At 45.9% G+C, this 20,460-nt stretch overlaps 2 long non-coding RNA genes across 2 annotated transcripts in view; one reads left to right on the forward strand and one right to left on the reverse strand.

The window, feature by feature from the left end:
- Window positions 1-11,100, forward strand: part of LOC135097424 (uncharacterized) — a 19,332-nt gene extending 8,232 nt beyond the window's left edge. Inside the window, exon 3 of the long non-coding RNA XR_010265691.1 lies at window positions 10,577-11,100. This is a non-coding gene — a long non-coding RNA (uncharacterized LOC135097424). The remainder of the gene's footprint in view (window positions 1-10,576) is intronic.
- Window positions 11,101-16,731: 5,631 nt separating this feature from the next.
- Window positions 16,732-18,587, reverse strand: LOC135097425 (uncharacterized). Its single transcript, XR_010265692.1, has 2 exons — window positions 17,061-18,587; window positions 16,732-16,964 (listed from the first exon to the last, which is right to left on the reverse strand). It is a non-coding gene; the product is annotated as an uncharacterized LOC135097425 (long non-coding RNA).
- Between the last annotated feature and the right edge of the window lie 1,873 nt (window positions 18,588-20,460).

Genomic DNA, 20,460 nt, shown 5'->3' on the forward strand with positions numbered 1-20,460 from the left:
TTACTTTAAGATAAAATAAGAATACATAAGTGTGTGGTAAGAAATACAGATTGCTATAAATGATAATTACTCTCTTGTACTTGAGTCATCGTTATTTCTACATTTTTTCTATGAAATTTAACTGTATACTAAAGATCTATTATATGTTTATTTTCAAACCCAGAATCCAGCACTACCGCATGACGAAGGAACCACATCGCTATGAATTACTAAGTATTGTCGTGTACTTAAGTTATGATTATTCTCCGCCTTCCCTCTATGAGCTTTAGATCCATCTGCACAACACTCACTCGCCTGCCTATTAGCTGTCAGTGTCGCTCCGCCACAGTAATACACCTGTCCCCACCCCTGGTCCGCGTCACTCACCCTCCTTCGAGTTGCTTTCAGGCACCGTCAATAGCCTTCTCCTTGCCCTCCTCCTCTTCCTCCTCCTCCTCCTCCCCCGCTACCTGGGCCACGGACAGACCTGGCGTACGTGATACAACACTAGTTTTAGGATTTAATGTTTTGCTTGCTGTGTTCTCGTCGCTCAAGCATGCAACCCTTCCTTCGCTGCTTTTGCGATCTAATTGCTAATGTTTTTTTTGTTGTTGTTTTTTAGGTATGTTTTTTGCTGTTATGTTTTACAGTTATACGCAGGTGACAATGTTCAATAGTTCCGCACTAATGGAAGATGTGGTGATATTACAGAATTGTCCATTAGTTTGAATGCAAGTTAAGTTAGCTCCATTCATTGTGGTGTAATGGGTTTTGGAGTGAATTAATGGGTGGTTATTTATATACGTATCCATGTCACTTCATCTTGGCAGAAACTTGAGAAGGGAATAAAGGGAAGGAAAGTTGGAATAGAGAAGAGTTAGAATAAATGGCGGGTTGGAATAAAGGGAAACTGGAATAAAGGTAGATGGATGGAACTAAAGTAGAGAGTAGTGTGGGAATAAAGGAAGAGCAGGTGAAATAAAGAGAAGAATTAAAATAAAGTTAAGAGATGTTAAAGTTATTCTGGCTGTGCTTATTATCTTTTATTTGTTTATTTGTCTCGCTTTTGTAATCAAGTCCTGGAAGGCTTGCGGATCCGGTCTTGCTTTTTTTGCTATTTTCTTTTATCTATTTCTTACTCTATTTTTCCGAGTCGTCTTCGTGCCTTGGTCTCATTTTCTGCCGCCTTTGTCTGAACTTGGGGCGGCATCCTTGAGGGGCGGCGACCATTACTCACCTGGTGGGACCTTCGGACGCCGCCGCTCCCCGGTGACCCTCGACGCATTACCGTGACCCTCGACCCTGCGGCGCCCCAATCGTCGCCGCGCTTCACGTCATCGCCTCCGTCGCCCTTTGTTCTTCGCTGTACACGTCGTTTCTTTATTTTCCCTCCAGCGTAGTCCTGTTAGTATCCCTGGTGACCTGTTGCCGCTCTCTTTGTTCCTTTGTTCATTTGTTTGTTGCGGATGATGAGTGCGCACGTTCAACCACCCACGTCTCCCTCCTCCCTTCTTCCCTCCCTCCCTTCCTTCCTCTTCTTACGACCGAGAACGATCGCTGCGGTCAGGTTAAGGGTGGACTCCTCGTCGTTGCCATCTCTCCCTCACCTTTGTTTCGCGTAACTGTTTCGCGGAGGTTCCTTTTACGCGGCTTGTTGGCGGCGCCTTCGTCGGGGATGGCTGCCGGGGTTCGGGACCTGTGTGGGGTGGGGGTTGAGGGTTGCGACGCGGGTGGGTTGCAAGGCGGTGTTATGTAATTGATATCTGTGCTTTCCCAGACGAGGTGAGGAGACATGTGCCAACACCAATTGACGTGTGGGAAATAGAATCCTACGTTACGTAGCGCCGTATTCGCTTGATGTTTAGAGAGAGAGAGAGAGAGAGAGAGAGAGAGAGAGAGAGAGAGAGAGAGAGAGAGAGAGAGAGAGAGAGAGAGAGTTCCTCTTCCCGTGCGTGCAACGACGTAAAAACAACACGCGAAGAAAAACTGTCCGCGAGTTAAGCACAGCGAAGCGATAAGTACAGCTAATAAATGAAGGTAATTGAAATAGGGGATCATCTAATAATTAAATATATTGAACTAAGAGTAACTTTCTTGAATTACGGCGCCCCTAACGCTCCTTGAGGCTCAGGGGCAGCGCGTGTCTTGACTGATGCACAGATACACATTGTGAAAAGGATTGGATTGGTAAGCGCTGCCTGGGGGCCTTCTGGTAGCTGGGTTCGGGTGTAACTGAGGACTCACGACGCGCCTGGAGGGAGGGTCGTGCAGAGGGGAGGAGGTGGCGGCCATGCTGGCGTCCCTGCAACATAACACAGCAGCCGGGCCGGGGAGCAAAGTCGACCAGTGGGGGGGATCGATAGATAGTACAGAAAGCTGAGTGTGTTTTGCATCGGAAAGCCATGCATGTGTTAGCAGGTGTGTGGCCACTGCTGGAGTTCATTCATTCTGGTCTTGTTTAAATCCAGACCTTACTGTTGACCCTTGTCCGTGCCCAGCTTTCGGCCAGCATGCTTCTGCCGCCCTCCCGCTGCCCGCGCATAAAGTTTGGGAGTTGTAGACTGACAATTTAGGCCAACTGGAACTAATTTCACCAAATAGGTCAAGATAAACGATGGACAAAGCTGATCTGAGAGACTGACCACGTTTATCAAGGACTTCAACACTGACAAGCGATTACGAATAGATTGTTGCTGCCATTGATCGCCGCCATGCTAGTGTGCGTTGCCGGGTGCACTGATCAAAGGTGACCAAACAAATGGGAGATATAGTCACATGGCGATAACCGTGATGAAGCTGTGGTAGTCGTTAGCCACAACATGGGGTGGACATTGGAGGGCGTGGGAAGGACAAGGAGCATGCACAGCAGACTTCTTGGGAACCCTGAATGGACACGAGGCTCCAGGGTTTTGCCTTGGCACGGAGTCCTAATGTTTATTTATATATTTGTTTTTATGAGCACATGGGCTTTCAACTTTCTAGTTCTTTCTTTTGTTGTTGTTTTATTTTTCATGAACACAAGCATTTCAGTGTTGCATAGACATGAAACCCTTAGCTTTACATGGACTCCGAGCGAACACAAGCCTCAGTTCCTGCGTCGTCACACTGCCGGAGCCTCGACACATAGACACTGGAGTATGGGTAAGCACAGGGCCTTTAACACTATGCAAACACTGCCTTGGACTCTGCACGGACACAGGGCTGTGGGGTGTGTGTGGACGCACGGCCGCGGGGCACAGCTGTAGGGAGTCCCACATACCACATTAATTGGGGTTGTGAAGCCACTCGACAAAAAAGAGAGACTGGGCCGGAAGGTAATGGCGGCGGCCGCGACCCTTGACCCTCGTCGCCCGTGTGGCTTGACCCGCTCTCTCCCCTCGCCCCTCTCACCTTTCCTCCCCCTTCCCCTTGGTCTTCTTCTCTCCCAGACTTTTCTTTCCCCGGTTTGGACCCATCTCCCTGGCGCCAGAGGGGGAGGAGGAGGGGGCAAAGGGACCACCTCGCTTTCCTACACAAAGCCTCCCGTTACACCCCGTAGCCTTCAGACGTGACACAATCACAGCCTCGGGTTTGTCACGCTTATCGAGGCTCATCTGCGATCCCTGCCTCACTACTTAACCTTTTTCCTCCCTGTGTTTATACCTGTCATAATTCTGGTCAATGTATATTCTTTTTAGATTACTCTGGTAATGGTAGTGGTGGTGGTGGTGGTGGTGGTGGTGGTAATAGTAGTAGTAGTAGTAGTAGTAGTTTTTTTCCTAATTCCTTTTTCTTCCGTATATTTAATTTTTCCCCTCGTATTCTCTCCTTTCATTATCATTATCATTATCATCTTTATCATCATCCATAAACAATAGTATCCACAGTAGTAGTAGTAGTAGTAGTAGTAGTAGTAGTAGTAGTAGTAGAAGTAGTCGTAGTCATGGTCGTAGTAGTAGTTGTACTTGTAGTAGTAGCAGTAGTCGTAGTCGTCGTCGTCGTAGTAGTAGTAGTAGTAGTAGTAACAGTAGTAGTAGTAGTAGTAGTAGTAGTAGTAGTGGTAGTAGTTAGTAGTAGTGATGGCGATGTTAGTGGTGGAGGTGGTCTTCATTTCTAATCTCACTTCTTACCACGTGAAATGGAAATCCCTCCCTTCCCTCCATTAACAAGTCTGCAATAGGTATTAACATGGCATCAAGACCTCGGTATTTTCCCTGAATCGCTTATTGAATCGCCACGCTCTCATATAACATCTCGTATTAGACGCATAAAAACACCCACAATATTATTACCACATCCCCTTGTTGCCTTCAGGTAGCCAGAGGGATTAATTTTGCTTTGGTGACCCTGAAAGAAGTTATAAGATGAAATTGGAAGAGGTGAGATATGTGAGGCTCGAGACGGCATGTTTGCTTTACCTAGAAATTGACAAAGAAAAAGGTGGGAATTGTGAGGGTAATTCCGAATGTGCGATGTTTGTGTTCGTGTTCTACGTGGTGTGGGTCTTACGGTCTGGACAACTATTCGATCAGTAATTTCCTTTTGTAATCAGTGAGAATAGAGCAGAAATAGCCCACGCTGTTATTCAGATGATATCTAGAACAGCTAACGGTAAGGTAGTAATGACTCAAAACTGACTTGAGTTGTAATCCTGGAGTTGCGACGTCTTTGGGCTGGTCAGGGTTACGAAAAAGAGCACTACCTCTCCTGGAAAGACGACAGATAATCCAGCACCATCACACATTTAATATTTTTGAAGAATGATAAAGAATGGAGAACATAATAAACGGATCGAGATATAGCGCAGCAACGATGGTGTTTCATAGCGCTGGATGTGATTACGAGGGACCGGTACTTCTCCCACTAAGAAAGTAGAGAAGCGAGCATCATCACACACTTGATATGTAAAGAATATCATGAACTATGTAATTTATGGCACAGGAGCAAGGAAATAATACTGCGCTGACTAGGGCAATAAAAAAGGACCACTCCTCCCTCTAAGACACCGCGGACTGAGCAGCGCCGCCACACACTAAATGTTAAAAGTAGACCCTGTAGGCATTTATTTACCTCCTACCAGCACAGCACGAAGGCATCATCACTGCACATGATTAAACACCACACGGCAGAGTTCTAGAGGCTCGATTTGCTGACTCCAGCTCAATAGGAAAAAAAAAAAAACATACAAGTGAGAGGCGGCTGTAAGTCATACAGTGGGTGCCGGGAGCGACGGCCGGGTTCCCAGTAAGGTCTTAATCATGAGATAGGTTGCGCCGACCCCTTCATCACCGGGTAATGTAGTGTTCCCCGGCAGCCCCTGGAAGCCCGTCAGGAGCGAGGGAACATTTGCACCTCAGTCCCCTTAATGTAGTGGTGCGTAAGGGCCACTTTTCCTCCTTTATCGTAGGTCATCTGAGGGTCAGCGCAGGTGAGTTCAGCTTATCTCGAGTCATTACATGGCTAGTTATCATTCATTTCTCGGACGATGATTTGGTTTTAATAGTTACATCACTCTTTTCGATACTTTATATATATTGCGTTAAACAGCTCACCTAGAAGCCAAGATTACACCTGCATTTTTCTCCTCCTCGGTGAGGTTGCGTAGTGCAGTTTTATAATTATCGTGTTTTATAGTTAATATGTTATACGATTGGTAGTGTTGCCGTGCGCCGGGCGGCAGGTGAGGAGATCATAAAGTGTAAATTAATGATAAGTAAGTCTTCGTTAAATTTAATGACGCAGGAAGCCCAACGTGTATCTATCTCCCTTTTTACAAGAAACTATAATACTGAAAACATGTATTTGTTTCCTGACTTTTATTTCATTCGTGATCGAGAATAGTAATTATGATATTAAATATGGGACTCACGGGGAAATAACCGACAAAAAAAGTACAATATTAAATTATATGAAACAAAAACCTGTGCATCCTTCATGAGTGTTTCCTAGTGCAAGCCTTCACACCATTACCCTGGCGATCTCTTCACCCCGCGCGTCCCGGAGAGCGAGAGAGAGAGAAAGAAAGAAAAAAAAGTCCCTCTGTGTGAGACAATTTCATCTCGTGCTCACAAAGACTAGCGGATGCTGGCCTTGCGGCATCTCACTCCCTCCCTTGTGGATGTGCTTCCCCTTCCCTCCTGCCTCCTTTGCCCATCCCCGTCCCTTCCACCTCCCTTGCCCGCTCGGTCAGTCGGAGGCGTGCAAAGAATATTAAATTTGGCTTGATGACTGTACGTACACACATCCGCCAGCAGACTCCCTAGCCCGACCTTCGCACGTTTGATGAGCCTGGAAATAATCAAGGCCGTTTGATTCCTCTATTCCTCCCGCTCGTGCCTTGTTGTCGTGGTGTGAAGTTGCTACATCGGTGCATTGGAGAAGTGGGAAGCATTTCGTAACTTTTCATGATTTCCAGAATATTTTTCCTAATGTAGGTGATATATTGAGGAGTATATTATCAATGGAGAAGGGTTTAGACGTACAGTATATAGGGAAATGATTCTTGTCCTTTTTTTTTTTTCTTTTTTTATTTTCATCTCGTTTGGCTGCTTTAATATTCGTATGTATTCACGGATATTAAACTGTTCTTTTCGTCCGTGATTTCCAGTTTATTTTCTTTATCCGTAGGGGGATGTTACGTTCAGGGGTGAGTCATGAGAGTGAAAGCCATCAGATCTGGACCATTTTTTTCTCTTTCGAAGGTAGTTTGGTTCATTCACGAGTTACGTTTTATCTTCATGAGGATAAACTTTTACTCTCTCTCTCTCTCTCTCTCTCTCTCTCTCTCTCTCTCTCTCTCTCTCTCTCTCTCTCTCTCTCTCTCTCTCTCTCTCTCTCTCTCTCTCTCTCTCTCTCATTCCTTCATCCATTCCTAAAGACATTTCTTCTCTTCCTCCCTTCCTCCCTTTCTTTCTTTCTCCTTTAATCCCTTCCTTCCTTCGTCTTCCTCCTTTCCTCTCTTCCCCCTCCCTTCTTCTCTTCCCCCCTTCCCCCATCTTTCCTTCCTTCCTCTCTCCCTTCCTTCTTCCTTCTCTTCTTATCCACTTCAGTCACTTCCTTCTTCCCTCCTTCATACCCCTCCCTATACACTTCCCTTCCCTCCTCCCTATCCTCTACTCCCTCAGCCTCCCCTACCCTCACCTGCTCCTACCTCTCCCTCTCCTTCTCCTTCTCCCTCTCCCTTCCTCCCTCGGGTGTGTGGCTCTGGTCGTGCCCTCTTCAGGAGCAAAAACCTGCCACGCATATCTCGTTCTTGACTTACTTTTCGTTTTCTTGATGCAGTATTTCCGTGTGCGTGTGTAGTATGGCTTCACTATCATCGGCTACAACTTAATGCCTTGTTTAGTTGCCCGATACTTGTCGCGTTGAATTGTGCGAGAGATTTATGTCAGATTTTTAGCGTCCTGGGAGCTACAGACAAGTTTATTATGATGATGATGATGACGATGAGAGAGAGAGAGAGAGAGAGAGAGAGAGAGAGAGAGAGAGAGAGAGAGAGAGAGAGAGAGAGAGAGAGAGAGAGAGAGAGAGGAAGGAAGGAAAGATAGCTTGAAAAGAATTGATAAATGGCTACAAGACAAGTTAAAAGAGAGAGAGAGAGAGAGAGAGAGAGAGAGAGAGAGAGAGAGAGAGAGAGAGAGAGAGAGAGAGAGAGAGAGAGAGAGAGAGAGAGAGAGAAGAGAGAGAGAGAGAGAATTTTCAAGCCTATTATTCTGGAACATAACATTGAAGGAGTGAACAGTCAGGTTAACCCTCACACTGTTATCAATACATTATTAATACCGGCTCTATTATTATGAATGGACAGAACAGGAAGGGGCGTGAGTTCAACATTTTGCCCCTGGATGGAGAGGCTTACAGTTTGCAAGTCCAGAGTAGCAGTAACCGTAAGCTGTTTCGAATGTTCCATATAGGGAGGAGCGAGGGCCAAACAAGACACGCCGAAACAGATTCAGCGAGATAAAACATTCCTCTCCAGTAATTAACATTCTTAGTGAAGGACAAGAGAGATTCAGCTTTATTCACTATACAAGAAGGACTTCAAACAGTGGTAAACCCGCTCAAGTGTGTTGCCTTTCAAGAAGCATATCTTGAAAGAGGTTAGGTTCATATTTGGTCCCTCTTTTTGAGTAAAGATTCGAAGACACGTAACGTCTTTACTCTTGATAACAAACAGTGCACATGCACTATGATATCCTCGTAGCGTTGTAAGAACACAGGGGTCGATGAATGTTCGGTGATGACACACGAGGGTGGAGCCAAGGATCAGCTTTCTACAGCACCACCCCTCGACCCGTGTAATGGCACCCCGGGAATGTTTTACAGCCACGGAAACAAATGTGTGGTTGTCTATTGCTATTTTGTGAACTGTGACGTTGTGATCCGTCGATAACTTCCTGAGACTGAAATTTTGTGAAACATGGAAGTATCAAAGGAAGATATATATATATATATATATATATATATATATATATATATATATATATATATATATATATATATATATATATATATATATATATATATATATATATATATATATATATATATATATATATATATCCAAGCAACAGATTGATTCTGAAGTCAAACTCAATAGTTTCCTTCTACAGTAATTTCAGACGCACCTCATATTTTCGTATCATTAACAAAACAGTTCGATTAGTGAAGCAAAGTGAAACAAAGGCCTTCAGTACAATCGTGTAATAATCCCAAGATGGAGGTGTGAGAGCAGAAATGACACATAAATAGCGTTTCCCGCAACGCAAGCTTACGCAGCAAACAGCGAGGCAGTCCATCATCATTACGGCTGCCGCCTGCGTCCTGGCACCCCAGACAATGGCACTGGGGTCAGCCCTGGGTAATCTCGGCCTCACGTCCTCCACTCAGCGAGGGCCACCGCAAGTACCACTCAACGGTCCCGGTGAAAGCCAGCCCCTCACGCGAGCTGCTGGCGGCCCTCCCGGCGACACAGAAGGCAAATACGCCATTCACTGAGGCGGAAAGAAGTGCTTGCGGGGGAGCCACATTTGCATGTGCCACACGTCATGCAGATCGTGGATAATAAGGCATTTTGAAGGACTCTAAGCAGACATTTGAGGTCTGTATATCGAGTTTCTAGCCGTGTCTGGTGCACCTTTTTGACCCCCCCCTAGCTTGCCTGCGGCTGTTCCTGTACCCATGCTTGGCATCCCTGACCCTCGCCTCCCACTCTATTTGAAGCTCGTGGCACCCTGACCCCTAGTCCCCGCCTCTGTGGCCCCCTCGCACCCGTGACCCGGGCTTCCTCCCTCACGTAACCACTTGCCGAGACAATGCTGCTGGAAAGTGGAGTCTTGGCGGCCGTGTCAGGGTGTCATGGCTCCACTGGTCCAACTGGGGCCTCACCACTTCCTGCAGGCTGGCGGTGCAGGCTCTCTTGTGCCCTCCTGCCTCTCGGACGGCGGTTCTCGTCTTACCGTCAAGCCACTCTTCTGTGTGGTTAAGATACTCGGCCAGACCACAACTTGATGAATAAATGGTCGTACACTTGACGGTTTCTTATTGGCAAGGATCCAGACTCAGCAGAAGGCAGATTTATTGTCATGCCAAGAAGGCCGTTAGTGGTGATCCCTAACCCTCGACCAGACCTGAGCCTGCTTTCCTTTCTCCTCGTCATGGGCTTCTTTCTTTTTTTTTTTTCCTTCTTTCATTTGGCAATATTATCAGTGGTTTTGCAGCATTTTTCTCCCTTTTGTTTCGGCAGCGTGAATATATTACCTGAAGAGAGGAGGGAACGGCCACGAATACGCTTGACTTGGGGATGAATATTCAGAAAGCATAAGTAAATGGTCACATGACAGGTAGCCTTGGAATCTATACTACTTTCACAACTGGAAACTAGTCTTCGCTCCGTGACGAGCCTGCGCTGGGTGGATCCAGGAGAGGAGGAGCGCTAGGCAAGGGAGCTGGAGCACTGGAACACCCTTGAGCTCCCTCTCTGCCTCGCCACACACACCACACACACACACACACACACACACACACACACACACACACACACACACACACACACACACACACACACACACACACACGTCCTTCATAAAACTGATTATACACAATTATTTAGCACCATTTCCTTCTCCTGCTCTTCCTATCTTGAATTGCATATGTAGTTAGTTAATGTAGCGTAAATTGCCTTCTTATGTCACTCGTTGGTGCATATTACCTACGTGGACATCATAATGAGCGGCAGTTGTAATGTAATTATTTTAAACATCTGATTTGATTTGGTTTTACCTTCAGATTTTTTCCCTCCTCTGCATCTTTTTTTTCTTTTTTTTTCTTTCAGTTGTACAAATTATTTAAACTTCGCTTGCTTAATGATGCAGTAACGGTGACCAGTTATACTTGCTCTCTCTCTCTCTCTCTCTCTCTCTCTCTCTCTCTCTCTCTCTCTCTCTCTCTCTCTCTCTCTCTCTCTCTCTCTCTCTCTCTCTCTCTCTCTCTCTCTCTCTCTCTCTCTCTCTCTCTCTCTCTCTCTCTCTCTCTCTCTCTCTCTCTCTCTCTCTCTCTCTCTCTCTCTCTCAGACCTAATCATCATCACTAAAACGCTCATTTTCTCATTTTCAATCAGAGGTCAGAATGGCGGACGTGACTCACTGTCTGAATGTTCCGCCGAGACCCACCGCACCAGGGGAACCATTGCGGCTCCGTGCGTGGCTGGCTGGCTGTCGCGTCTGGCGGGAAGGCTTCGTGCGCCCTTTCTATTTGTTACTCTGAGGCAGGCCAGATCACGGGACTGTAGATGGAGAGATGCAGGGTAAGGAATTATAGATGAAGAGATGAGATGTGATGTTTTGCTGTGGTGCTCTGGAATAGAAGGGTAACAGGCTGGAATGGATTGTTGGGAAGATTTCTCTCCTCCAGTAGAATCATTGAGATTATGTGATTTTGCTTATTGATCTCCTTTAAGAGCTGCTTTATGCATATCGTCTCTTTATCCCGTTTAGCTCATTCCCACAAAACTTGTCATAAGAATATAGGAAAACAAGGTAAACTGCAAAAAACACATCAGGCCTAAACGTGACAGTCCATGTATGAAGCATGTCTGCCTATGTCCACCTATCATCCTCATCTGTTATGCTAATAAAGCGATTATTCCAGTAAAAGGATTCCTCAGTCCCTGCATCAGCTGTACTCATGGACTTGGCAATAATGTAACTTTCTCTTTCGTCATTACCTTTTTGCGTAAGATATTTTGGCTTCTCACTGGAAAGAATCAGGGCATTTTAAGAAACTGAACTTTTACCCTCCCTTCCTCCCACACGTTAAGCACGATAATGGACTGCCAAAGACTCTCGACTGCGGAAGGCACGCAATCTAATTCGAGGCACGCGAAAAATAGGCCCTCCCTGTACCGACCACAATCACCCAGCCTTTGGTACAGCACACCTTGGAAGAAACGTGTGATGCTTAAATCTCAAGAGCCTCTTGCCTGCCCTCGGTGGCTCGAGACCAAAGGTTTGGTGAAGAGGTGCTCTTGGTTATCTTGCTTATTGCTCTCTTTCATCGTGCTTTCTTTCCAAGTCTCCGTGGTCCTGTCCTGGTCTCCTTAATGGTCGGTGATGCTCTAAAACGATTGCTTTAGTATATATTGATCTGATTTAACGTAAATGTCTTTTCATTTGCACATAAAGTAATATTATTGTGTATCATGAAATTTCTAATAATTCATATAGTTATAATTGAATTACATAAGTAAATAAGAAGTTGCATTGAGCCACTGTACACATCCACCTCCTCTCTGTGGACGAGGAACCTGGAGGAAGGGAAGAGAAGAGCGGGGGTCACGGCTCCCCACATTCACGCTTTCCCGCTCCCCGCATTAAAGCTCCCAGAATGTGCTTGGGAATCTTGCGAAACCAATCCAGCGTAGATCAAAATTATTGGTGCAATTTGTAGCCTCGCCACTCAGATCGCAATTTCAGTGATAAGTATTAAGGAAAAGCATGTCGCGGGTCAAAAGTCAGACTGTAACGAAGGGGCGTGACCTCACGAGGGGTCCCATTCAGGTCACGGCGGGGAGCACGGCGCCTGTAGAGCCGAGCAGGACTTCAAGGATGTGTGAAGCTGGCTGGGAGGAGTTCACTCGTGAGGCAAGGCTGTGGCAGAGGCGAAGGCGGCGAGGATCTGGGGCAGGTGCGGCGCAAAAAGTGGAAATGAAACGAAAGAAACTATCGGTAATTTTATGCATGAGTAGCCGCGGTCAAAATATTGTAAAACGCTTTCATGGTGATTCTCTCGTAATTCAAACCAACGAAATCTGAAATGGAATTAAACTAAGGCAAGAATCCAGCCATGCAAATGAACTCTGGAGTGCTCGTGATGGATGGGCTGTGACCTCACGGGGCTTCTCGACTCACGGCGGAGGCGCTGAAGAGTAAAATGCAAGGAGGTGATGGATCGCGATGGGCCGGTCGCTTGCAGACAGCCGCAGGGAACCCCCGGAGGCGTCTTGGCCCTGCCGCCCCCGAGTCAGGCGAAGGAAGTGGCGTGACGATGAGGGCATTTTGATGGCGTGGCTGCGTCGTAGTTTGGACCGGATTGTGTGCAGGATGCCGAGGGGGATTGCGACAGCGGCGGGAAAGGCGGCGGGGGAAGCGGCCCGGGGCGATGCAAGCGTGGGGCGTCATGTCCCGCCATCCCGTCTGTAAGTGGCAGTGCAGGCCGGTAAGAGAAAGGCGGTAGATTACACCTTATTATCCCAACTCTTCATGACGCCGCCCTCGCTCCTCTCACCTCCTCCTTCCTTTATCTCCTCCATCCTGTGCCTTCGTCCTCTTTCATTCCTCCTTCATTCCTCCTTCACCTTTCGCTGTATACGTACCTTCTCTTAAAGTCCTCCTCCTCCTCCTCCTCCTCCTCCTCCTCCTCCTCATCCTCCTCGTCCTCCACTTCCTTCCACTTGGCCACACAGTTTTATCAAATTCATGTTCTATTTCCTTAAATCTTTGTTATTCACGATTTCTTATTCCAATTTCTATTTCATCCAGTTTTACGAGTATTCACCTCCTCCCTTATTTCACGTTTTCTTCTTCCTTCTCCTCCTCCTCATCTTCCTCCTCCTCTTCCTCCTCCTTCTCCCTCCTCCTCCTCCTCCTCCTCCTCCTCCTCCTCCTCCTCCTCCTCCTCCTCCTCCTCTTCTTGCCTGTCCACTTGCCCTCGTTCCCTTAAGTTCCACCACCCTCAGCAGCTGTTCCACTTAACCTCATCCACTTACTCTCTCATTCCACTGTTACTACTCCACCCACATGACAAGTACCTCCTCCTCCTCCTCCTCCTACTCCTCTTCTTAGTATATATTTCCTTCTGGTGTCGTCACTTTGAAGTTTCCTCATCCTCGTCCACGTCATCCTCATTTTTCACAGACTCTCTCTCTCTCTCTCTCTCTCTCTCTCTCTCTCTCTCTCTCTCTCTCTCTCTCTCTCTCTCTCTCTCTCTCTCTCTCTCTCTCTCTCTCTCTCTCTCTCTCTCTCTCTCTCTCTCTCTCTCATCCGTACCACTTCCCTATTACAACTTTTTTTTTCTTCTTTTCATGGACAAACTATTATGGCTATATGAATAAGAATTTAAAATCTCTCTCTCTCTCTCTCTCTCTCTCTCTCTCTCTCTCTCTCTCTCTCTCTCTCTCTCTCTCTCTCTCTCTCTCTCTCTCTCTCTCTCTCTCTCTCTCTCTCTCTCTCTCTCTCTCTCTCCTCTCTCTCTCTCTCTCCTCTCTCTCTCTCTCTCTCTCTCTCTCCTCTCTCTCTCTCCTCTCTCTCTCTCTCTCTCTCTGTCTCTCTCTCTCTCTCTCTCTCTCTCTCTCTCTCGACTCATCTCCACCACCATCACTGCCACTACCACCACCACCACCAGCACCACCGCCGCCGCCGCCGCCGCCGCCGCCGCCACAAGTGCATGTTCTTCGTCATGGCTGAAGATTACTAATGAATTGCAGCCTCGCGCTCACCTCAGCTGACCTCTCAACAATTTGCTTCCCTCGATCAGACGCTACTTACGTGACTCTCGCCTCCTCCCCAAGTGTCTGCGCATGTCCCGGCCTTGTAAAGACGTTTTTTTTTACTTCTCCTCTTACTTCGCCCTATTTTTTTGTTTGTGAGCCTTCCCTTATGACTAGCATCCCCGCTGTGTTTCCTTTTAATTTTTTTTTTCAATGTCCATTATTATTTTCAGGAGGCCGTGAGCTGTGGTTTTCCGCCATCTTTTTTTTTTCTCTCTCTCATTTTTTTTTTTTTTTGTAAGCTTCCGTTTATTGCAAGGTCCCTCTGTCTCCTTCTCTTCCTCCAGCATCTCCTTCTCCTCCTCCTTCTCCTCCTCCCGGTCTTAATCCTGCCTTCCTCTAACAGAAAACAGGTTCTTTAAGAGTTCTTTTGTTAAAATTTTTTCCTCTTCTTTTTTTTTCTTTAGGTCGCTACTAATGGTAACTAGAATAAACAATTCTTGGGATGCTTCATTGTGGTTTTCTAGTTGTTAATGGTTCATGTACATTTGTGTGTGTATGGATGCTTGTATTTGTTTCGTATGCATGTATGTATATGTATCTCTGTATGGGTATGACGAATTTTAACATTTAGGTTCTTGAAATCGTCTAAAAATATTCTATAAGTTAGGTCAGGTTGGGTTAGGTTAGGTTAGGTTAAGTTAGGTTAGGTCAATTTAGGTTAGGTTAGATTAGGTTATGTTAGGTTAGGTTAGGTCAATTTAGGTTAGGTTAGGTTAGGTTATGTTAGGTTAGGTTAGGTTAGGTTATGTTAGGTTAGGTTAGGTCAATTTAGGTTAGGTTAGGTTAGGTTATGTTAGGTTAGGTTAGGTTAGGTTATGTTAGGTTAGGTTAGGTCAATTTAGGTTAGGTTAGGTTAGGTTATGTTAGGTTAGGTTAGGTCAATTTAGGTTAGGTTAGGTTAGGTTATGTTAGGTTAGGTTAGGTTAGGTTAGGTTAGGTTAGGTTAGGTCAATTTAGGTTAGGTTAGGTTAGGTTATGTTAGGTTAGGTTAGGTCAATTTAGGTTAGGTTAGGTTAGGTTAGGTTAGGTTAGGTTAGGTCAATTTAGGTTAGGTTAGGTTAGGTTAGGTCAGGTTAGGTCAATTTAGGTTAGGTTAGGTTAGGTTATGTTAGGTTAGGTTAGGTCAATTTAGGTTAGGTTAGGTTAGGTTAGGTTAGGTTATGTTAGGTTAGGTTAGGTCAATTTAGGTTAGGTTAGGTTATGTTAGGTTAGGTTAGGTCAATTTAGGTTAGGTTAGGTTAGGTTAGGTTAGGTTAGGGTTCACTCTTATGATCCTTTGTCACTCATTATTATCATTTCTTCATCGTTTACAACCACAGGCATACATCACATATATCGCATGTTTCCTTCGGGTGAGCGAGAGACAAAGGCGAAGTGACGATGTGCATTGTAGAAATAAGGAAGTGGTCGGTAAGAATGTGAATGAAGAAAAGGCGGATGTGGATGGTAAGAAAGTGGATTTAGGGAGGCATAGCGAAGGGCAGATGTGGAAATCTTGCTGTGCTTATCTGTTCTCTTATCTCTTCTCCTACTGGTCCCTCTACTTTCCTTTTCCCTTCTCTTCCTCCTGTTGAACCCTTCCCTCTATCCATCCTTTCTTCATCTTTTTTTCTGTATCTTTCCTGTTTAGTTACTTTTGTTTCTTCTCTCTCCATCTCTCTCTTGTGGCTCCTTAATTTCATCTTCTCCTTTTATGCCCTTCTTTTCTTCGTCCATTCCATTTTGTCTCCTTCCCTTCTTCCCTCTCTCTCTCTATCTCTCTCTCTCTCCCTACGTGGCCACTTCCTTCCATCATCCCCTTTCCCGTTCTGTGTCCTTCTTCCCTTCTCTTTCTTCTATTTCCCCTCGTTCCTACTTCTTCCTCCCTATGCACCCCCTCCTTCCTCTGCCTCACCTCTCCAACCCCTTACATGTCCTACTGACCTCTCCCCACACCTGCTGACCTGACATTAGGGCCCAAACCTTTGCCCCCATTCCTTCCTCTCCCCCTTTCCCCTCTCCCTTTCTCCCCTCTCCCTTTCCCCTCTCCCCCCACCTGGTCTGGCCTTCGAACACTGACATTTCCTCTAATCACCTGTTCCTCCGTACTGCCGCTCTGATTTTCCATGCTTCACCCGCCTTTCCAGTTCGACCTTCAGGTAATCGCAGGCCCCGCGTGACTCTATACCCGGTGCATGTTATATAGCAAGGTGAAGTGTGCGGTGGAATATATTATAAATTTTCGTTTCATCGCATTTATAGTTTAGCCTCGCCGGAGTGTTGCAGTGGTAGTGTTTCGTGTCAGCTTTTCTTCTTAAGTTGAGGTGCATTTATTTATTTTTTTTTTTTCTATTGAGAAGGGGTGTTATTTTGATTTTGAATGTTTTTTTTTTGTTTTGTTTTTTTACAGTAATGGTAGCTTGTAAAGTGGCGGATTCCAGTATTCGAATCAGCAATTTGTCTTAATGTTTCTCTTTTTTTTTTTTTTTAAGAGGAGTGTTAAGAGTAAGTTGTTTCATCTTTTTTCTTTATTTTTCCGCCTTTAGAACACTTTGTAAGACGTTTCTTGAAAAGTTTCGTATCTGTAATTTGTCTTGAAGTGACTACCCAATGTAATTTTTGAAGATGGATGTTTAAAGCAACATGTTATTCAGTATTGTAGTATTATTCATTGAATGAATGGATAAACTATGAAAATTATCAGTGAGAGATATTAATAAATATACGAGTAATTAACTGAGTAAATAATAGTAGGCAAATCAAATAAGTAATGAAGATAGAAGTCAGTCACTCAGTCAGTGATTAGCGGGCAGATTGTGCAGGATCACGGTGCCCTTGCAGCAGATGACGTCTCGAGCGCTGCACAGTTTCTCCTCATTCACCAGGAAGACAAAAAACAAGATGCTTCCGTTGACAACCACAGCGATGACTCAAGACTGACTAATTCAATTCCATGCTGCCATTATCTCCCGGTTTTTACCTGCGTTTATACAAATATTTAAGTGTAAAAAAGTTGACTATTATTTGTCGTCAGGAAGTGTCAGCTACTCATAACTTAATTCTTCAAGACCCTTACCTTGGGATCTTGTAATGGCAAAATGCTGTGAGGCAACAGAAAACGTGCTTTGTCTCAAATACACGTGCCCTCTACACGCCCTAAATGTGCGGTAGCCGTGGCCAGTGGCGGCAAGACGGGGACGGGGACGCCCTTTCCCTTCATTACCCAGAATGACGCGGGGCCAAGGGGGAATCCGGTGTCGTGTTGCCTTTTTCTTTGCATGCGAACGACATGCCCCCAAAGTGCTCTACTGCGGTGAGGGGGCGGGGATCAAGGATCACGGTGTCAGCAGCAAGGGCGTGGCATATGACACCGTCGGGGCGCCTCCCCTGCACCTGACCCGCCCACCAGCTCGCCTCATTACCAGGGGAGGCGCACACTAGCCTTGGAAAGTTTCTCGTTAGCTCCCACTCCCTCCGCAGATCTCAGTCAGGAGCGACCCATCACAATGGCGCTTCCCGCTCTTGAGTGCCGAAGGAAACCAGCTTCCGGCGCCACGCGAAGAAAGTGAGGAAAGCGGCCAACCCTCCACCCTCCGCCGCTGATCCCACCCTCGCCCTCGCCTCTCACCTGTGCCAGTTAGCGAGGATCTGCGTGGCTCAGCGTGACTCCTGCCGTGGCGTCACACAGACACTCATCCTCGCGAATCTCCCACGTTTGACCCAAAGTCCTCGACACAATAGGGTCGGGCGTGGTCTGGGTCTGGGCGGCCTGCAAGTCATGACGCAACGCGCTCCTCCTCCTCCAGGCGTTGCATGGCTACTTTTTTGTATCTTTGTTAATTTATATGTCACTTTTTTATACGTGTGGGTGTGGGAAGGAGAAAGTGGGATTCGCTCCTATATGAAAACTCGATTGTGTACCTTTTGATATCGTGCGGGGAGTATTTTTAACTCTTTATAAGGTAAATTACAACGGCGGGGAGACGGACAAAGAACGGAACTTTTCATTGCGCTTTATGACAGGAATGGAAGCGAGGAAAAAGCGGCAGGTGGCAAGGCTGGCTCGTCTTTTTCTTTGTCAGTCTGCGTATGAATTGAATTTGTCGGTATTGGATGTGAAAACGTCCCACTGCTGGATTGCTGGAAAGAGAGGCAAGATTGGAAGCTACAGGATTCATAAACAACTTGCTAACCCAGTCCCAAGAGGCGCGGGGGAAGGTGGTGGGTGTAGCTCCGGCCTTTCGTCTCCTGCTGATGGTGGTGGTGGCAGAATGTAGGCCATCGGTGTTATATTTGATTCTTTTCCTAGTCCCATAGAGATTGTGTTCGTATTGCGCAAGCTACACTATTATGAAACAAATGAACTTGGATTTACAAGGAGTTATGTATAGCTGTGACCAATTCAGTCCAGATTCTCTCGTCTTTCCTCGCATATAAACAGGTTGATTCAAAGATTATGAACAGGTAGGCAAACACAAAGGAGACACTAAACAAATAAACTAACAAAATAGGAAGACAAAGAGATAATCAACTGAATATATGGATAGATCAAACATAAACAGATTCGGAGAAACTTACGTTGATGAAGAAGCACAAAGGAACATATAGCACAAATAGATAGATAGATAGATAGATAGATAGATAAATAGATAGACAGATAGACAGATAGATTGATTGATAGACCATCAGATAAAAAGACAAATGAATAGATTAATAGATACTTGAATGCATTAATAGGTCACACATAAGCAGCTTTTTGGATGAGGCAGAGCAAATAGACAGATAGGCAGATAACTAAACAGACCGGTAGTTTGATAGACAGGCAGACCCCACTTCCCTTACCATCCCTTCCTTCTCAGTCATCAAGTGGCGGGTGGTGTTCGTTGCGCCACCTTGGGGAGTTTGTTTTGCAGGCTGGCCCAAGGTGGAGTCTCAGCCTCAATCGCCAGCTTCCTCCGTCGTAATTGTCCGCTGCATCCACGCCTCCCCGCCCTCACGCCTCGCCCCGCCCGGCCCGCCCTCACTCCAGCCCATCATCGCCCCACCCGGACCTGCATCCACCTCTTCCTTCCCACCCCCAACTCACTCCATCGCCACGCACCTCTCCCTCACGCCTCACACCTGCACCTCAATTTAAACTCTTTCCTGCATTCACTAGCCTTTCCAACTCTCACTCTTACCTCCCTCTATTACATCCATACTCTTCCAGCCATATCTCCCATATACAGCTGCCTCTCCTTGACACATCTAGCTTCCCTCACGCGCATCTCTCCCTCACACGGATTTGGAAGATAACTAGACTCACGCACCGCTCTCACGTACAAGATACAATGCAACTTCCCGAACATGAGGTGCAATTCTATAAGTACATCGCCTCTTCCTGCGGCGTCACGATGTCTGTGTCTGGTGGAGGCGGAGGGATGTGATTGAAGAAAACCAAATGACACACCATAACTTTGAGGAGATTTAAGTTAACAGTCCAATGGGTGATGTACCGGATATTGGCTTCCCTAAGGGCAAGGCAATCAGTGTCACCTGCCGGGATCCGAAGGTGTGGTAGGTGTTACTCGATACAGTTCAGCACGGTGAAGTCTAAAACCGATGTTTTGTGTGTGTGTGTGTTGTGTGTGTGTGTGTGTTTTGGTGGGTGATTGACTGGGTTTGCGATTTGAATGGTCATTACGTACGAGTTTTCAATGAAAGCTGAGTGAAATGTGTTAATGTCAAGGAGGTTGAGTTCGTCAGCGGAGGGAAGGAGGGAGAGAGAAAAGCAAATGACCGTCGGCAAGAAATGAAATCTTAACTGTATCATGATTTAATTTTGGTGTGAGAATTTTTTCACAACTTTTCCTTACGCGTCTTGAGTTCATTCATGGCGGTTACAGTTCGACTTTCACTCATTTGGCTGGAAAGGAAGTCTTGTATTACGGTGTTTATTTCGCTGGTCGCTGAGTTTATAATCCAATTAATTATCTTGTTGATGGAATTTGCTGCTTCTTGTGAAAGGAGGCGCCACCAGATTGCGGCCATTAACAGGTGCTGAAGCACCTTCACACACCTGCATGCATGCGGGAGTATTTAAGATTTTCAATTTAAAACGAGAAAATACACGGGGTATGCTAAAAACCAAAGCATATTTACATACGTGATTGCAGATGCGACGCATGCACGCACTCATTCATGTTATCATGTATACGCAAATGTATATTTAAAACATACTATATCTCAGTATTTATTAAACTGTGTTTCATCCTTTTTCCTTTCCTCATCACAGGACGCCTTATGTGCTGGTGTCATTTCTCTTCATTATAAGGCTTGTTTGCCAGTACAAAGAAAACACAAAGGAGACATAATAAGGAATAATAGGTGTTGCGGCAGAATGAGGGACACAGGCCTGCATGCACCGTCACCGCCTCATTCTGGTCACGATGCGCTGTCATTCAAATAACCTTCTTTCACAACACAGGTCACTCAGT

Source organism: Scylla paramamosain, chromosome 4, assembly GCF_035594125.1.
Source record: "Scylla paramamosain isolate STU-SP2022 chromosome 4, ASM3559412v1, whole genome shotgun sequence".
In the NCBI taxonomy this organism is placed as follows: Eukaryota; Metazoa; Arthropoda; class Malacostraca; order Decapoda; family Portunidae; genus Scylla; species Scylla paramamosain.